Source organism: Neodiprion virginianus, chromosome 3 (assembly GCF_021901495.1).
Source record: "Neodiprion virginianus isolate iyNeoVirg1 chromosome 3, iyNeoVirg1.1, whole genome shotgun sequence".
Classification (NCBI taxonomy): domain Eukaryota; kingdom Metazoa; phylum Arthropoda; class Insecta; order Hymenoptera; family Diprionidae; genus Neodiprion; species Neodiprion virginianus.
In genome coordinates, this window is record NC_060879.1 from 21,387,053 (window position 1) to 21,406,215 (window position 19,163).

General features: G+C 42.4%; 1 protein-coding gene across 5 annotated transcripts in view; it reads left to right on the forward strand.

The window, feature by feature from the left end:
- LOC124300045 (zinc finger homeobox protein 3) overlaps positions 1-19,163 on the forward strand; it is a 207,356-nt gene that overhangs the window by 29,604 nt on the left and 158,589 nt on the right. For 2 of the 5 annotated variants that reach the window (XM_046753663.1, XM_046753665.1), the window contains exon 1: positions 9,284-9,984. The exons of 2 other annotated variants lie outside the window; for them this stretch is intronic. The gene's annotated coding sequence lies outside the window, so the exon portion shown is untranslated. Of the gene's footprint in view, positions 1-9,283; positions 9,985-19,163 lie in introns of those variants that run through there. One more of the 5 variants, XM_046753667.1, reaches the window with a different exon arrangement.

Genomic DNA, 19,163 nt, shown 5'->3' on the forward strand with positions numbered 1-19,163 from the left:
CGGGGTCGAAGGCGCTGCGACGCCATAATCTCGCGGTAGGGCCCGGCACGGACCCTGCAGGGCTACGGAGTTGTGTGTATATGGGACTGCCAGCCAGCGCCCTGCCCCCACCCACCCTCCCTCCATCCCACCCTTTCTCCCCCGCTCCGCATAAGAGAGTTAATCTTGATATAATGGCTGCTCGACTGTCGCAGCCCGCAAGACAATGCGCGGAGAGAAATATATCGCCGGGTACCGCCGCTCTCTGCCCTGCCTGCCAGCCTGACTACCTACCGCCATTATAAACCATCTTAAACCATTCCGAACGGCTTAAGCCGCCTCTCGAACCTTCGTCCGCAACTCGAGCAACACCTTATCCGCCCCTCTCGACACCGTGGAAACTCAACACTGTCTCTACCACGGTGTGATTCAGCCCTGTCCCCTTCACCGGCGGTCCATCCTTGGGATTTTTGCGATCTCGTTGGCGCTCCGGCTTCTCCTACCCAGCAACGTTTGTTCCTCATTTTTACAGCCAATCCTAACTTTGCCGCTTTTTATCGGCGAAAACGCAACATGGATACGACGTTGATCTGGTTTTTTATTCAAAAGAGTTGGGATTGAATTGACGAGATGATATTATTTGGAACACTGCTCACGGATCATCTGCAAGAATGACGCACAGTGGCACGGAACTCGGGACATTCTTCAGACCCTATCGACTTCTTTTGCGTTATTTGACAAAATGTTTTGTTCAGCTTCGTCAGAAATTGGCCACGACTGGGACCACAAATTTTGGTCGTACGGGTCGAGTCTTGATAAATTGACATTTCTTGGGCGACATCCAGTTCTTTATATGCTCGTGATATACTCGAAGTACTGTTTCGGCGTACTGCGAAGAAAACGAACATTTACCAGAGCAGAATTACTCGGTAATTGCGAACCTTCGAGATAATCATCGGTCGTATTTCAATTGCTTAAGGTTCCTGAATTTTCAAGTTGCACGGTAAATTACGATAAGAATTGTTTCAGCGATAATATTTCAATCAATTCAGTGGTGAAAACTTTTCCACAGAGCAACTATTTATCACGCTGGTTTGAAAATTGCAATGCACTTACTTCAAAAATCTGTTCAACTGTTTTTCCATTCGGCGAACCTCTCGGCAATCAAGTATAGTTGTTGCATATTAGGGTGTTTCAGAAAAAATAATTTACAATTTTCCTTCGTGGCACCCCCTAAGAAGTTTGTTTATGCTAAAAGAAAGATTCTATGAAAAAATAAGCGTTCTGCGTTATGAGGAAGATCACGCTCATTTGATTCTGCATTTACTTTTATTTTCTGTTTTTTGAATCTATGAAGCATTACGTTTTAGCATTTGAATTGTTATTTCTTTCCTGACATTTATATTCAACCCAAAGATCACGATTTTTCACTCTCCTAAATTATAACTGTCTTATAAGATTGAATAAATAATGAAAAAGTTGTCAGATACACTTCTCAAACATCAACCAGAGACTCAGTATTACAAGAGGTTGATCTTTTTGTGACTTAAATTGATATTATGGTCGACGTAAGCGATAAAAAAAATTTGTATCCGGAATTCTCTGTAAATTCGAACAAGTGTTCTAATAAAATTCAAAAACTTAGCCCAACCGAACCTGAACAAACTTCTCAGAGAGTGCCATTGTAAAAAATCGCTAATTAGTTCTTTCTGCAACACCCTAACGTATAAGTATAATACCGAAGAGCAGTTGTTCACGAATTTTCGCGTGACTAATATAAATATGAAGTGGTTATTGAAACCAGAATGAGTTTAAAAAGCCTGAACCTCAATCCATACCTTAATTTTTTTCAACATCCCATGCAAAAAACTGTATTCTTGTCTACATTCACCCAAATTAACGGTACATGTAACTTCATCGTAAGTATTCGTAGTTCGTGCAGCTGCAGCCGAACGACGGATCGTACAATTCGCAATTCGCGATTGCCAAATCCCGGATACCGAGGCACGACTGGTCCCAAGGCGCTCGGGGCATTTGAATCTTCACAGACTCATAATCTGATCTCATATTAACCGTCGCCCTCCCCCGCCACAATTTTTATGCAGATCAGGGTAGAGAGCCTGTAGATCAAGAGCGCCCCGGGTGGGAAGCTGGTCAGTATAAACGCATTATAATATCCTCTCGCTCCCCGCACTCTCATCCGTGCCTCACGGCTCTTCCAGCTTCGCCTTTCCTCGTCCTCTTCCTCCTCCCCACCCAAGAGCAGCTGGACCACCGATCTCAGGGTCGTCGCGCAATTCCTTCGTCCAACCACCGCCATGCGATGCAGCCTCCAATGACGATCAGGGTTGGCCTCGATCGATAATTAGCCGTTAGTGGTTACGCCGGTAACAAAATGAATAAAAAATAAATGAGTAAAGAGAGAAAAAAAAAAAAAAGAAAAACGAATACGATTCGCAAAGGTCCTGAAAGAAAACCAATTCCCGGGGTTCGTATCGCCTGCAGGGCAACATTTCAGATCAGCAATATATTCCGAACGGATTCAGTTTGAACGTTTTCGGAGCTATGCATCCGTTTTAAGACGCTCAGAATTAGAAAAAAAAGAAACGGTATATAATGCTATAAATATACTGGAGAAAAATAATTGTGTAAAAAATTTAAAATGGATAGATTGATAACAATTAATGTGACCGTGGCGATGTTTGTCAAATTTATAGCCCTACAAGAAAGTTGATATAAGATACTAAAAATAGGCAAATTACAATGAAATAGAAACAGAAAAAGCAAATGGATGTACAGAATTTTGCATGAAGAATAGATGTAGTAAATAAATGAGGTGAAATTGAAGTAAATTCCCGTGAAGCGTATAAAAAGATGAACTTGAGACTAAGGATGATATAAAATAAAATCGAGAGATTGCTCCATATACTTTTCTGGTAATGTATAATAAAAATATGCAGCTGCGTATAGAAATAATTGTGCGAGGAGTGTTATTTTTTCAATACATTTGTCCTGCTCGGAAAAAACTGATCCCTTTTGTGGAATTTTCAGGATCCAATTCCGGATATTTATTGGAAACCTTTCCAACTATTGGTTCCTTTTTAGCAACGTAGAAATAAGATTGAAGGTCCTCGTGTCTAGCAAAAAATTTCCTCCAATTCATTGGAAAACCATTTGGGACTTAAACGATATGTTACATATGCGCGAATCGAATCACTCAGAATTGAATCGGTGGGAATTAATACCAGTCGAAATCTTTAATTGCTATAGACTTCGAATTATCGGGAACTCCGATGAATCGTTCATTCGATTGATCGATTAATCGACCTTTACGATCATCTTTTTCAGATCGATCGATGAAAACTCCTCCGTGTATCTTTTGAAATCCTTGAATACTATAAAAAATTTTGAAATCCCATCTTTGCATTATTCTAAAATCTTGTGAACTCTGAAATCTGTTGAAATCCTGAAACGTTAGAATCAGGTGTACACCAAAATTGACGAGTGATTAACCTTTCTAATACAATATACAATTTTGACCATGGGGAATTTTGACGCGCACCCCCAAAGCCGCTGCTTGCTTACCCAGCTCGAACTCGACGTACACATAAAGGGGGTGAGTGGGGGATGTTTTTGCGCTCGAGCAAATGATCTCCCCGAGCGTAAAATCGAGCGATAGATTGTCGGGGGTTTGCCGGGTCTTCCCTGGCGAAGCGCGGCGCGGCGATAACGCCTGGATTCCAGGGGTCCTTCATCCCCTTTCACCCCGCGCCGAACTAGAGTAGTAAGACTATTTCACGAGGAGGAGGTATAAGAGAGTCGGGCGAGCAGCCAGCGTCTCACACACGCGAGGATACCGCTTCTCCTACGGAATCTCCAAGGGGTAGTTGCCACGGCCATTAATTCATCTGCTCGTTGATTGCCTCTCCCTCCCTCTCGCTCCTTCTCTCTCGGCACTCTCCTCTAATTAATTTCTAACTTCGATCCGCGCCACGCGAGCTTGTACGATATGAGAGTAATTCCCGCTATTTTTGTTATCCGCGGTATTTTCCACCCCGCGGATTCCGCGAGGGATTTCCAATGCACTTCCAGCAATTCGAACGCCGCCGCGCGCTTCGTAATTAGTGCGCAATAAACCCCGGGCCGGATAGCAGAGTGCCTGCGCAAACTGGAGACGGATGATCTCGACTCTGTTCCAACAAGATCGATACGAGGGATCTGGGATATCGATCTTTCGAATCGATTCTTAACTATTTCAATTTTGCATTATTTGATATTTCTTGATACCTTCTTGATTCTAACAAATTCTAAACGACTTCCAGTTCGGCAGTTCTCACTTTCTATTCGCAAACTATAAACGAGTTTGGACGCAGGAACTGAAATTTTCGCGAGTGATCCATGCTGCAAATTATTAGTTATACGTGCGTAGAATTAGTCTGCACGGTAGAATTACTGTTTGACATGCATTGGTTTTGGTACGTGTATATTTAACCTCATATACCCTGCAATTAAGAATCTATATTTCAATTGTACTTTTACACTTTAAGATGAAATTGCATATCATTAGTATTCGCAAAAACAAACGATCGTTTCATTTTTGTAGGAACTTGTAAAAAATGAAATACTCATCGTTTAAAAGAAAAAACCGTTTAAAAAATAATTCATGATTTTTCACTATTACGATTTTTCATCGACCGATTCGGAAAATCGGTTATTTTGTCAGCATCGAAATTCGGCGAAATTGCGAGTTTCAGGTACCCGCGCAGGGCACGTTCGTGTGCGCAATAATTACGCGCTTATGCGTTCGTGAACGCGACCCGAAACGGGACGGCGAATAAACGAACGAACGAACGAACGGTCGGTCGGTCGGATGGATGGATGGACGGACGGACGGACGGACATATGGTCGACTGCCTCGGCCGATTAGACACATTTGCATCACAATACTATACTCGGCCCGCCATCCACCACCACCACCACCACCACCACCGCCGCCGACCGCTTTATTGCACGTCTGTGCCGGGTATTAAACGTAGTATGCGCCTCTTATTTCGACAGTGTGGTGCCCGGTGATGATTATGATGATGGTGTACGGGAGGATCGAGCTGTGTGTTGGTTACTCCCGGCATGTACGGGGTGGCGGGTTTTATTTCCAAACACGCGATCTTTCGCCATGCGTAAAGTAGGTATATACTCCTCACGTCGATACCTCGTGAACGTTCCGAAGGTATCAATCGTCGCCCACAGCGAGTAAGCGATCCGCGAGATTCGACCGACTTGTAGAATCCATTAAGGCTGCGACCGCATCCGCGTTTATCGTAGCAAAATGAAAATTCTACTCAGATAAAACGAACTTACTCGCAGTTGGGAACATTCGGATTAAGATTCGTGGTATCTGACCTATCCTAACTCGACCCAACCCAACCTAATACAGTTGATAATATTTTAATATTTTGAGATCGATGTTGCCTCAATCATTAATATCTTCAAAACCATTTATCTGGTTGTAATGACAGAATACAAAATAATTAACATCGGTTCAGTAGTTCTTGAGTTATGAGCGAATATACGTCAGAAAGACTTTGAGTCTTACACGTGATGTATACAGTATGCAAAGATTCATGATTTATCCCAAATATCGTTATATAGTATACACTTTTGTTGGCAAATTTATAATCCATTATATCCTCTAATCGGTGTTTATCTGAAACAAATCGTTGCGTAACATATTTGCAGGAGTCAATTGTTTTCTCGGCTTATGTAGACAATTTTCGAGTACTTTATTCGACTATCGAGGAGGATTGAAAAAATATTTTCGGAAATTCCTGAATTTTCCAACTTCTTTCAGTGACCTCGAACGATTTTTTGTTTTTTTTTTTTGCTCGACAGTAATAAAAAGATCGTTAAAGTTATATCAAAATAGCCTCGAAAAGGAATAATAACCGCATAATCTTTATATTACAATTAGGCTTTACTTTTTTCACACATCTGTATTTAAATATTCGAGTGTTATTCTACAAGATTGGACTTTGATTGGATGAAAATTTGTGTGTTAGTAAAAACATGACAGACATATTTTTTCATTAATAGATGAATACGTGAGTTGCGTTTTTTCTTCATTCTCCACGCAAAACTCCGTGATCCACAACCCGTCGACGAGCAAAGGGCACGACGAAGAATTCCAACGAAAGATACCACAAATTTCCACGATAGCTGCAGATCCTTGCTTTTTGGGACACCCTGTGCATGCGTAAACGTGTGTGACCGGCATGCTCTGCGCCTAAGCCCGAGCTAACCCAACCCAGCAGAGGCTCGAACCAGGCTAAACAACACGCGAACCATATAATAGCACTTAACTCGGCAAAAAACGTCGCAGCTTTCGGAAGTGCCTTTGTTTACGCAATCCAAGTGGCGTTGCCACGTATGGTGCATGCGAACGCGTGCTCAGGGTGTTCGGAGCGAAGTAGCCGAGCCAGATTCGCCGTCACGTTCAAACCTTGCCTCGCGGTCAATGTCGGGTACACGTGGAGGAAAAGGGGCTTTTCTTCCACCTGCATCGCAATTTGCCTATTTTGGCCGAGAAACATCGAGGCTTTGCGGTCCGGGCACAGCAGTAGTGAAGCCGGTTTCTCGTCAGACTTGAGAACCGCTCTTATACTCTCTTGGAGTAGGTAATTATATCTCGCGGTTTATCAGGCTTTAGATACAGACCATTGGACTCGTTTCAATCTTCGCGGTAATTTATATACCAAAGATACAGTGGGGTAAAAAGGAGAAGAAGAAGAAGAAGAAGAAGAAGAGGAAAAATAATATGGGAAGAAAAGTTTCGCTTCGTCGAATGTATTTGAGAATTGATCAATTCTTTCTTCATCGTTGATCAATTAGTCGGATTTTCGGAAGATACGTTTGAAAGAAAGTTGTTTGGGTATAAAAGGTACAACAATGTTCCTCGATTCGCGTGTTCAAATTTCAGTCCGTTTTCATCCGAATACATATATATATATCAGACATTGCACAGTTTCGAATACTTTTTACAGCTCATAAATAGCGAATCGTAACAATTAATTACTTGTCGAGCGTAAAATAGTTTATTCCTTGTTTTTCAAAGGGCAAGCTTCGGCCGAGGTCGTCGTCCTCGATATCGGATATAATACCGCATAAAGTACAGAAAGTTATAACTATACTTGCTGACGCACACATACGCATACATACATACGTACGTATGTGCATAAGTAGAGGCAGAATCACGTATTACTTTGTTGTTCGCGCGATTGTTTGAAAATAATTATAGACCGTGTTCGGCCAACAATAATTATATTTGTCGTAAAATGAAGCCGCGCGAGTAATTGTCGAGGCTACGCGCTTTGATTGCGTCGTTGGCACACACTCGCAACAACACCCAGGTTATACCCACTACTTAGCACATATGTTACAACCATCCCGTAATAGCCACGCGGCTACAATTGCTCCGATTCAATTTTATTGTCGAAATTCAAACGCGACATGGAGGAAAAAAGTTGCAAACTCTTCGTATTTAATTTATTTTCTCGGCACGTATCAATTTTGCTTATTCTCTCACTCTTCAATTATAATAATCGATATTATATGAACGAATTTTCGGCCGCTGAGATCCACTGGACGTGTGATTAACGTTCTACGATTCTCAGATTCTTACGACAGTTCCGAAGTGTCGAAAGAAATTAGCCGTATACCAGAATACAGCAAAAGAATTTGGAATATTAAAATTCACTGATTTAGCTAAAATTGATTTGTGACTTGAGAAAAAAATGCTTATGTCAAAGAAGACAATTTTAGTTATAACAATTGTTGCCCGTTATGGCTGACATTTAGCTTCGCCAAGTCACATTTATCGGGATTGAATAAATTTGATTGAAAAATATTTTAAACGTCACGAAAACAGTGAATTTACTACTGCGGATTCATTAAATATTTTTTCTCAATTAGGTATCAATGTATTTTTCATAGAACGATATTCGTGCCGCGGGGTACTTAAATCGCGACAAATACTACGACATGCCATCGCGTCAAGCGAAGAGCGAGTGTGTCCGAATTGTTGTGGATAGAATCGAACGAGGTCGATTAGTGCTGAATTGACACCGAACAACATCGTAGTGCTTTAATTATTTCTTATTATCGTTGTTACTTATATTTCGCTTCTCCGCTCTAAGACACGTATTGAAAAAAGCGTCTAGTCAAATAAGAGATGTACATGCTGCATAAACGTAACTCAATCTATAATTTATGACGAATAACTAAAAGAAACGGTGACATTTAGCAGGCTAAACGATCGACTGCGCGTGCGCAAAATAATCGAATTCGATTGGTCGGCAAGATGCTACCGCGCAATATTTACGTCTGCAAAACAGGGTAAGTAACGTACTCGAAACTAGTCACGAGATGTCAAACTCTCTCGCGTTAAGTGGTGAATTGTAACAACGTCGCTACGATGACTCGTAGCAGTCATCGACCTTCGGTCAACCGACAATAAAGGTTTACCAAGTTCACCCAAATTGCTGCACGAATTGTTCGACATCTGTTTAGCCTAAGAAAACAAAAAATTGGCACCACCGACATAAGCTCTAAACAAGCCGCGTTTGACGGCTGAAGATTGAGGTGGCTGGCCTGCGCGAAGATCCGCCACAGCTCGCGCATGCGCAGCCGCGCACTAGATCTGTCAAGTTTCACAATTTCCTCCCGTGTAACAGTTCAAAAATCGTCGACGCCATCGCTCGACACAGAATTTCGCGAGCCTCCAAGAAACCTCCGATTCGAATTGAGGGGACCTTCCGGCCCTTAACTGGAAATACAGGTCCGCTAAGGCCCCACACAATGGGCTAACGAGGATCGGGGGCCGCGAGGTGGCAGGCAGGTACCCTCGTATGAAAATTGTACACCTCGCGAGGTGACGTCACGACTCCGAGGCGTTTGTTTAACGAGTGTGTCCAGGCGGCGGCGGGCGGCGTGTGGGGGGGGGGGGGGGGGCAGACGGCAGGCGGCGGCGGGGGAAACGGCTAGAGGGGGACAAGAGAGAGAGAGGGGGCGTAGTAGTATCGTGTCGGACGCTGGACGAGGCGCACGCTGCCCGCGCGGACCACGCGGCTAATTGCGAACGGGAATCTCCGCGATTACTCGCCCTCTTCATCCCTCCCGATCCGCCCTTCCGCCTACCCCCCCACCCACCCCCCCCCCCTGCCACGCGAGGCGAAAACCGCGAGTGACGCGCGAACACCCCTTTCAGAGAATTAGTAAGAGAGGCGGGAGGGGGAGAAGAGACTTGTGTCGAGAGGGGGAAACGGCGCGGCCACCCAACCTTGCGTCCATCCACCCGCCTACCTCCGATTCCTCGCGTTAAACGACCACGTGACGGACCCTGCTACCGGCAGTACGCCGTCGATCTTCCCTTCCTCTCGACGCGATCAGCCAGCCACGAGCATTACCCGGCAATGTCCTACGTTATCCTCGGAGTCAAGTTCAACCGGTGTATGTGCAACGACTCGTCCGACAGCGTAAAAACACAACGGGTCTAATCTCTTTGTTGCACGAGACTCGGTTCGAGAAAGGAAAAAGGGAAACGGTCGGCAATCCTTTCGAGTGAAGTTTTTTTCGGGCTCACCTCGGCCACGTGTGCCGCGTGTTTCGGGTGAGCACGTGTTCGCCGGCCTAGGCCAACGTGCCTTCCGACCTCTGACGAAGGGCTTCTGTTTACAAAGCCGAGTTTCTACTATCCTCGGAGAATCGTGCGTATGCCTGGTTTGTGCGTCGCGCAGGCTCGAAACGAGCATGATCGAATGACGATCGTACCGGTATCGAAAACCGAACGGACCCTGCAGTTTACTTCGATCTACGTACGCGGATGTTTCTACGCGCAGGTGTGAGTGGTGAGTGCAGGGCGACGTTGGAAATGTGTGAGAGTGCGTTCGAGACTATTTGCCATTTGTGCAAATACCCGGCGCAGAGTTAATCACTAGCAGTGGACGAAACGAGGTGGGTATTCGTTATTGTGAGAAGGCCGGTCGCGCTGTGCGTATATCTTGGAACGAACGGATCGAGGGACCGAATTCCTTAATTCCCGTAATTACGTCTCCGTTGTAATTAGCGCGGGGTGCAGGAGACAGCCGGATGTCTGCAAGGTGCCGGGCAACTGGCCGCGCGGCTTGGCAATTAATAATTAATAGCCGGAGGGGCGTTAATTAATCGGGCATACGCGTCGCCTCTCCGAGTTTATGCCCGAGCCGCTCTGTGCCCGTGTGTTATACCGGACGGCCGTCAAGACGACTGTTGTACTAATTACAATTTATAATTAACTAACTTTTAAACTACGCAAGGTCCCGCGGCGCTACATTGCTCGACACGCTCTTGCCTCTCACCGCGTCTTTAGTTATTCAGGGTGATTCTCTCGCAGTTTTGGCCGAAGGGGTTAATCAATCGCTTGCTCCCAAGGGAGGTCGAACTATCTTTTCAATTTTATAGGGTGCAGCTACGGTTCGAAGCAGAGTTCTTTACTTTTCGAAAATGGAAAACTTTCCTCGCATTCAAAAATTTTAGAAACATCCAATAACGACGAATTAACGGTTGGATACGATGTCTATTCAATCGTCGTAACTCGCACCGCTGAAGTTAGTAACGTCACCGTATCGAAACGTTGAAACAAGAATTACTATTTTGCACCGATAGAATAACTGTAAGAAGCTGTATTTACGAAATGTGAGTTTTTTTTCATGCTCTGTTAACGGTTTCGAAATAACGAGTTTTTCTAAAGATGGATCGTTACGGTATGGTTACAAACTTCGGATTGATAAGAATTCAACATTTCATATACTGTCGCATACCGCCTTGAGTAATCTAAAAACAATAAATTAATAGTTGGATCTAATATGCATTCAATCCTTCTAATTCACCATATTATATACTCGAATCGTGAACTTCGTTCGATTACCTTTTCGGAAAAAATCGGTATTGCACAAGCTTAAGAAAACCTAGTAGACAAGTATTCCTCTGTACAGTATCAGTTCGAATTTCGTTCGATTCCAATCTTACGATTCTGCTCGATAAGGAACGGATCGACCCGTATTCTTGATTTCTGTAAATATTTCAAAAAGAAATCTAAAGTCACCGATTCTCATTGTCAAAGGATTTGTTCGAGCCTGAATTGCCTTGTAAGTCGATCCCTTCACCTTTAGCAATCACCGAGTAATTACTTTTACGTGGGTACTTAGCAATCGTCGATCGATTATCTCTCAATTATTTTCAACTTCTTATTGCACCTAGGCGCTCATTGCCAACGCTCTAGTAAAATACAGCGGTGAAATCATCATTCTGAGACGGTGTATCGAACGTACACATCGTGAACTTGTTCAGTCGAGTACCGAGTTGCACAAAAAACTCCCGCGATTCTTCGATCTTTCAACTTTCTTCCGATACCATTTCACACGAGACTTCTACCTGATCCCAGCTTTACTCTCGGTTATAATTGTTATAAATTTGCTTTTCGTTTCAATTTTATTTTCAATCAAATTTTCACAGTGCGTGTAGCGAACTGTTCGGTCACGCGTTGGAAAAAAGTAAATAGAAAAAGAAGATTTTCACTCGACGCTCGCGTAACGAATACGTGTATCAGCCGTCGATCCATAAATTTTTAGTATGCAAGTATTACAGCTTCGTGTTCTTTGTTTTTGTTTAAAGAAAAAACCTCAGGCGTATGTACAAGATTGGTACATTATATACCCACACCTAGGTATATAATATCATCTCGAAATCGTTAAAGTTACATCAGTCTTGTGATAATTCACATGCATGATCATTACTGGGTCATTTCACCGTAGGTGAACATACCAGCCGCCGCAATGCCTTCTTCCGTCACTTTCCAGCATATCGTCATCTCCTTCTCCCCGTTTTACTCCCTCGTCGTAAGCGTATGCATGCGCACAGGCACGGTGTGAATATTACGGATATACACGCGCCTGCACTTATCCGCAGAATTATATAGTCCAGCCTATAAGCTATGCACCTGAATTAATTGCTCGTAATTGTTCAACGCGCCTTGTACCCACACACGTGTACCATTCGTATATATTTCTTAACACCGACGTGATCACGAGTCTCACATGCAACGTGATCGTAGACCCGTATATACGTATATATATATATATATATATATATGCTTGATAATTACACGTGTCAGCACTGGTTCAAATACAAATTTATGTTCTTTTTTTATCTCTTCTTGAATCTCTGCAATTGCTTTGCCGTGCAGTTTAATTAACGCTACAGGATAATTTTCTTTTATTTCGTTATTTTTTGCTCTTCTTTTTTTTTTCTTTTCGAGATTAATTTATTCGAAGCTAGCGATTCGTACAACGACAACATGAAAATAAAGGTTATGTGTATAATGGCAAAGCAGTTCCTACAGGCCGGATGACACGGGCCAGTCAATAATTGATTAGTTCCGTATCGATCGGTCTGGGATATTTGTTACAATCGGTATAAATACGGAAAAAAGATAGGACAGAGAGAGAGAGAGAGAGAGAGAGAGAGAGAGAGAGAGAGAGAGAGAGAGAGAGAGAGAAACTACCACCACCACCACCACCACCACGACTGCAGAGTGAGAGGGAATGAGGAAAAAAATATATATATATTCTATATTCCTCTGGAAATTACGGTCATTAGAAGAGGTCTATACTACCCGCAGGGACCAGACGTCGAGTAATCGAACAGAAAGGCCCGAGAGAGAGAGAGAGAGTGAGAGAGAGAGAGAGAGAGAGTTAGGGAGAGGGGGGCAAGGAGAGTGAGAAATGAAATGAAATGATAAATCGGCGCGAACTAACCCGCGCGTAAGACGTAGAAACACGCATTAGTGTGCAAATGAAGGAGTTCCACGCGCCCCGGCGAGTTCAGCCACCCTTAGCTTCGAGGGATGTCTAGCCATCGTCGGGGAAAAAAGTAATCTGCTCCTATTTTTTCCCCACCTTCTCTCCTTTCGCCGATATATCGCATATCAGAAATTGATTGTTCGATCGGTCGGATTCTCAGAGGCTGAGTTATTTAATTTTTCTGAAATTAGAAAAGAAAAAAGCAAAAAGCAAACCCATAATCGTAATTTTGAATTGTATGCAAATCTAACGAACATTTTTTTCAATGAGTTTTGATTCACGCGTTGTACCGAACTATATTCCGTAGTATGAAAATATATGGACGTAGAAGAATGAAATTCTATACACACGGTGGGAAAGGATTGTTTGAGTCAGGTGATATTCGTTTGATTCAATCAAATGCTACAGTCAAGTGCGGCGAGAGAGACGCAATACTTACTTAATTCAAAAATATGCTTTTGTTGGACGACGTATTTGTGTCAAGTTATAATGTAGAATTGAATCAAGCCGTTGAATGATCGTGCTGACTATCGATTTATTCAAGGTAATTCGGCGCGAGTTCCTTGAAGTAATTTAAATTTCGTATAATTATCAAGAAAATGTTTGATCGGAATGACTAAAAATTTGATCGAACGTACCTCGAATCATTTTCATTTAAAAATATGAATTCTTTTTATTAAAACAAATTGAGCTTGCTTTATTTCATGTTTTGTTGAGTCAAGAGTTCAATGATTGAAACAATTAATGAAAGTTGTTGCCACGAAAATCTTTTGCAATGACTCTACATCAGAGTTGTTCAAGCGCGGAAAATGTATTCTTCGAATGATATCATTTGTAATTCTAATGACTCAAACTTTGGACGGTTTTCCCCGATAATTGTTAGGTGAAACCCGAAAACTTATTGTCGCATATGTAAAAGTATAAATTGAACATGTGTCAATAGTTTTTGCTTATTTGTAGTCAATATCAATTTCTATAACTCGAAACTTGCTATTATGCTTTCTTCGTTTGCAGTAATATGTCTGATAACCAATTTATCTACCTACCTACTAGTACACTGATGTTTACGACGAATATATTCTCTAATTGTTTCCGTCGACGAATTTGCGACTTGAAGAAAGAATACTTAAAACTTCAAATGAATTGATATTTAGTCGACTCAGTTTGGAAAACGCATCAAAAAATTTCACGCGATCGCGACAAGAAAGGCTTTCGTTGAATCAAGGAATTCGCTTGACTAAATCACTTTGACAAACCAACTGAATAGAAATTGTCGAATTGACATTATCGTATTTGTAACTGATAAGGGATACTAGATCGAAGCGAATGGACTCCAACGAAATCTATACTCTTGGTACGAGAATTTCTTTCCCTCCGTGCAGCGGTCAATTGAAGACGTTCGATTATCTGTTAATAAGGGATTTCCGAATTTGGTGAATCTGCTGCGCAGCATCAAAATATAAGGTGAACGAAATAAGAAGGTGGGAAAAAAAGGCTGAAAACACGCACTGGCCAGGGGATGGAGGGTGTGAGTTGTGTGGGTGGGTATTGCGGGTGGGAAATACGTCCGTATATGTATATAGGTATACAGGTATACAGGTATATAAGTGTAACACAATACCGGGAACAGCGTAGTAGCGCAGCTTGGTGAATTCTATTTTTCTGAATCAATATCATTAATGTAATACAGCGAGGGTGCCCTGATGGAGCCCCGATTACACCCCACTGAAACCATCCCACCACCCCGGATCTCGAACACCCACGCGCTTATACTGATCAAGGAGAATATTAGGTATGAGCCGGTATATGCGAGGAAGAAGCGGGAAAAAAGCAGCTCATTTTTGCTTATCATTGTTATTATTATCATCATCATTTTTTCGATTTTTCTTTTTTTTTTTTTCGCACGAAGCCATCTCATTAGCGAAGAATACGAGGAATGGATAATTGACAAATCACCTTTGATGATTGCGCAATTACATCGGACAGTAATCGAAACGTTTATAGGAACCTTGATAAGGTTGGTTGGCCGGAAGTTGATACTCTTTAGTAATTTTATTACGAGGTAGTCGTGAATCGAGTATATATGAAATTATTGTATTCGTAAGGTGCAAAAAATCTCGGGGAAAAATGGGTGCAGAAGATACTGGAGTCGTAAATGCAAGCTTAGATATCTATGCTTTGTTTCAGATCCATAAAAAATTGTCAAACATTTAGTAAATTCTACTAATAACTGTGCAGTGGGACGGTGACAGGAATTAATTATAGCGAATAATTATTTTAACAACGTAACGGAGTATATAGAATTAACGAATTGATAACGAAATCGATTTGCGTCACACGGATTTCATGTTGATAGATGAAAAAATTGATCTCATTCATACATACGTACACACACATACGTTCATCAGAAAATAATTGGAGGTGATTTTCCAAACTTCAAAACGTTTAGATCTAGTGAAAACTCAACTTTTCATTTTTGGGGTTATTCCAATAACTTCCTTATTCCTCTGAAACCAGAGAAACGAGACGTTGATTCTAATTGGTCACATTTCAGTAGAATCGCATACCGGTCACACAGAGTAAAATTCGACCCAGCTCTAAAAAAGTGACATCCGGCTTCAACAATGATTTCTAAAAATCTAAAAAAAAACTATCTACATATTATTCAAGAATCGCCGAAAAAGCTCTCTCAATTTTCCTAACCAAAATTGATTCTTTACACATTGTAAGTCATCGTCAAAGTTGAGTCACTAATAGATACTGTACGAGGAGTTTGAAAAATTTGCGGGTTGATATTCACCCCGAGCGGGCAATTGGGGTTGAAATATTGGCCCGTGCTTTCTCACCTCCTAAATTCGAACTGCCGCAGTGCCCGGATTGTATTTCGACCTATCACGGGGGTGAAAGCTGAAGTTATACCGCGTCAGATACGCTGCACGGACAAAGGGGGGATGGAGTTAGCCCTGCACGGCCGGCCAGTGTGCTCGATGTTTTTAATAAGCGGCCTGACCTGTGGCACGTAGCAGATATTACGACGAGACCTTCCCCGACCCCTTCTAGGCGCCGTGCACTACGTATACTCGGTCTAATTAACTCACACCCCCATGTCGCGTATAAGACGGTGTCGTGTCCTCGATGGCACCGCGTAGTTCAACCCCCTCGTGCACCCCGGGGAAGCGGAGGAGGATAGGAGAGATACGAGAGCCGGTCAAGCCGGAAAAGTCAAACCCTAATAATCCGGCGAAAGAATTTCATTATCTTTACCGGAGATGATAATTTACCGACGTCATTCGTCAATGTTTGCTTTCTTTTTTTATTTATTTATTTATTTTTTTTTTCACTTCTTGACACGTTATGTTAGACTTTTTTTTAATCACTTCCGGTTTACCGCATAATCATGTCGGATTCGTACCGCGATTCATTCGTTTATTCGTATCTGAGGCCCAATGGTGAATAAAATCGTCGACAATAGGACAAGATGTGTAATAATATGTACTTGCATGGTTATTATTATTATTATTGCACAGGTGCTAATCGATATTCTTTGGTGAATGTGTTTTTGAAGTAGCGTATAAATAATTCTTGAAACGATGAGATATCTAAGGCTGTGAAATTGCACGAAACGCGTGTGAAAAGTTGTGCAGAAATCGTTTCGAATCGGTACATAGGTTATAACGTCACGATTCGGACAACTGTTTTCTTTGGAACTGCGTTTGGATACCGTGAGCTACAGAGCTGAAATTGTTTCTTTACGGACTTCTTTTCATCCATGTTGATGATAAATTTGTTGATGCGTTGCGCGGAATCTGATTCCCGAATCTTTCCAGTGACAAACGTAACATCAATTTTTTAAACACTCCCCTTCGCACGCGTATTCACTCACGTTCATTGCGGAACAGTAGGACTAAATATTGAATCTCCAATTCTATTCGAGAACAATTCGGATCGAACTTGAATTCTGGTTCAATGTCCAAACGTTACTTTCGTTTCATGAAAAAAAATAAAGTCCAGGGAAATCGAGAATTTTTCACGTGTTCGTCGAAGTGGTTTCCTGGCATGGGTTTCTCCCGAGGCCCGGCTGCGGGTGTCGAGAAAACGGTCGACAGACACGAGGGCGAGGGTGAAGACGGAGAAGAGTCACCCTAAAGACGTAGTGTCATCGGCCGCAATTAGGTCGAGCCGCAGGGACGACGTTTGGTCATTAACACGTGTATATAGCCGAGCAAAACCGCGAGCACGTAACGATGCGCCTCTTCTCCAAGATATCTACCTACACCCCCGACGCACATACCGTCCTCTCCTTATTTATTGACTCGTATTACGGTGCCGGGATATTTCCGGCCTCGTAAACTCATCGGCGGATTCGGCCTCTCCGTAAGGGTTGCGAAATATAGATCTCAACGTTTGTTTTCATCGACTACTAGCAACCCGCATCCGAGTTTAGTGTAACAAAATGATAATTTTATTTTAATAAAACAATCTAGCTTAAAGTTGAGAACATTTGAACGAAGATTGATAATCACTGACCTAACTTGTAACCTAATCTATAACCTAACCTAACCTAACCTCTACCTGTAGAAGTTTGAAATCCCGTTCCGACTCGGCTTACAAATATCGTTGTATCCCTAAAATTATAAAAACCATTGGTCTGGTTGTAACGAAATATAGCCTAAACGCGGCCGTACTTTTTAGCTGTCTGCAGAAAAATAGAGATTCCAAATCGGTTCGGTAATTCTGGAGTTTTAAGCGAACATACGAACAGGTTTCTTTGAAGTTCGATTTCTCGACGTCAAGTTTCGCCATCAAATAATTCCGAATCAAGAATTTTCGAAAATTTTCAAATTCGGAACTTCAACCCCGCCCCAAAAAGACCTACCACCATTTCCAGACAATTCAAAAATCTGCCCGATCACATATATATATACATAAAACCCTAACCATGATTATTCGAAATAACACCTCAAAGAAACCGGAATGCACGTGCCTTTTTGCACCTTTTTTACAACTAAAAAAAAGTCGCACGCCGCCGCGAGGCGCTCGTCTCGCAGATTTCAACCAAAAATCCTACACATTTACGAGAGAATTTTTTCTAGGGTAAGAAGTTACGTTCGTAGCGTCTTCGGGCATGAAAAAAGGGCAGAAATAGTGCCCTAATTTGACGGAATCTAATGTGTACTATATGTGTCAACGGTGGGGGGTGAACGCCTCGGGGGTGACGGACGGCGCCGGCGTTATGAATACATTAGAGAGGCACAGGTTAGGCGGTGTGGATGCTGGATCATGCGCGGGGCATCCGGCTCCACCCTTGTCCCCGTCCTCCGTCTCCCGGACTAATTATACATGCGCTATCGCCGCGAAACCAACCCTCTCCTCTCTCTCTCTCTCTCTCTCGTTTTCCCTCTCGCCACGGAGGAGGAGGAGCTCTTTCCATCTCGCGATTTCCCCCGCAGGCCTTCCCTCATTTTAATTACTCGTAGGCGTCAACTTGCCCGAGTCGAAACCACCCTTCCTCTGCACTCGGAAGCTGGAACGCCGGCCAATTGAAATCGACCAATCATGTGCCGCGGTCCTTCCACCCCTCACGTTTAATTTTCGACAAAAATGTCATGTTTCTACAGCACGGTAAAATTCGGAGGGCACGTAACGCTGATTTACTCGCACGAAGGCAAATGAAATTTAGATTTTACGTCTGTGTGGTGAATATGTGGACAGCACTTTTTTGGAGTCAAGACTACATCAATTTTGGTTGATCTACTCGAGCATGTTGTAACTCTTATTATAGGATTTGTAAATCTTGCTACAATTGCTGTATATTTAACTCCAATAAAATGCTGTTCATATATTCACCACCGGAGATGCAAAACCAACAATATTCTTTTTTCCGCGCACTTTTTAGCAAAATATCGTTCGCATTACAAATCAAAAGCCAGACTTCGGAAGAAAACTTCTTTCTTCCTTTTCGATTTAGTATATAGTAGATAGTTCGAAAATTTGTCGCTAATTTGTACAATACGCATGTTGCACCAAATGCACTAAATTCTTTTGATATCTCACCGTTTCGTATTATATTCGAGCGCCAAATTTCATGCAAAATTGAAACCAACGTCCCAAAAATTGCACACATGTTTGATCTCAGAAATAACGTTGCGAGCTTTTTCACCATCGGTCGATTTTTTACGTTCTATCACTTTTCTTTTTTATTGATAATAATTTATTCTCACCTTTGACTTGAGAATCGTTGATCAATGATTGATATATTGTAGGCAGAAAGCTAATCGAAAGATGAAAAATGCT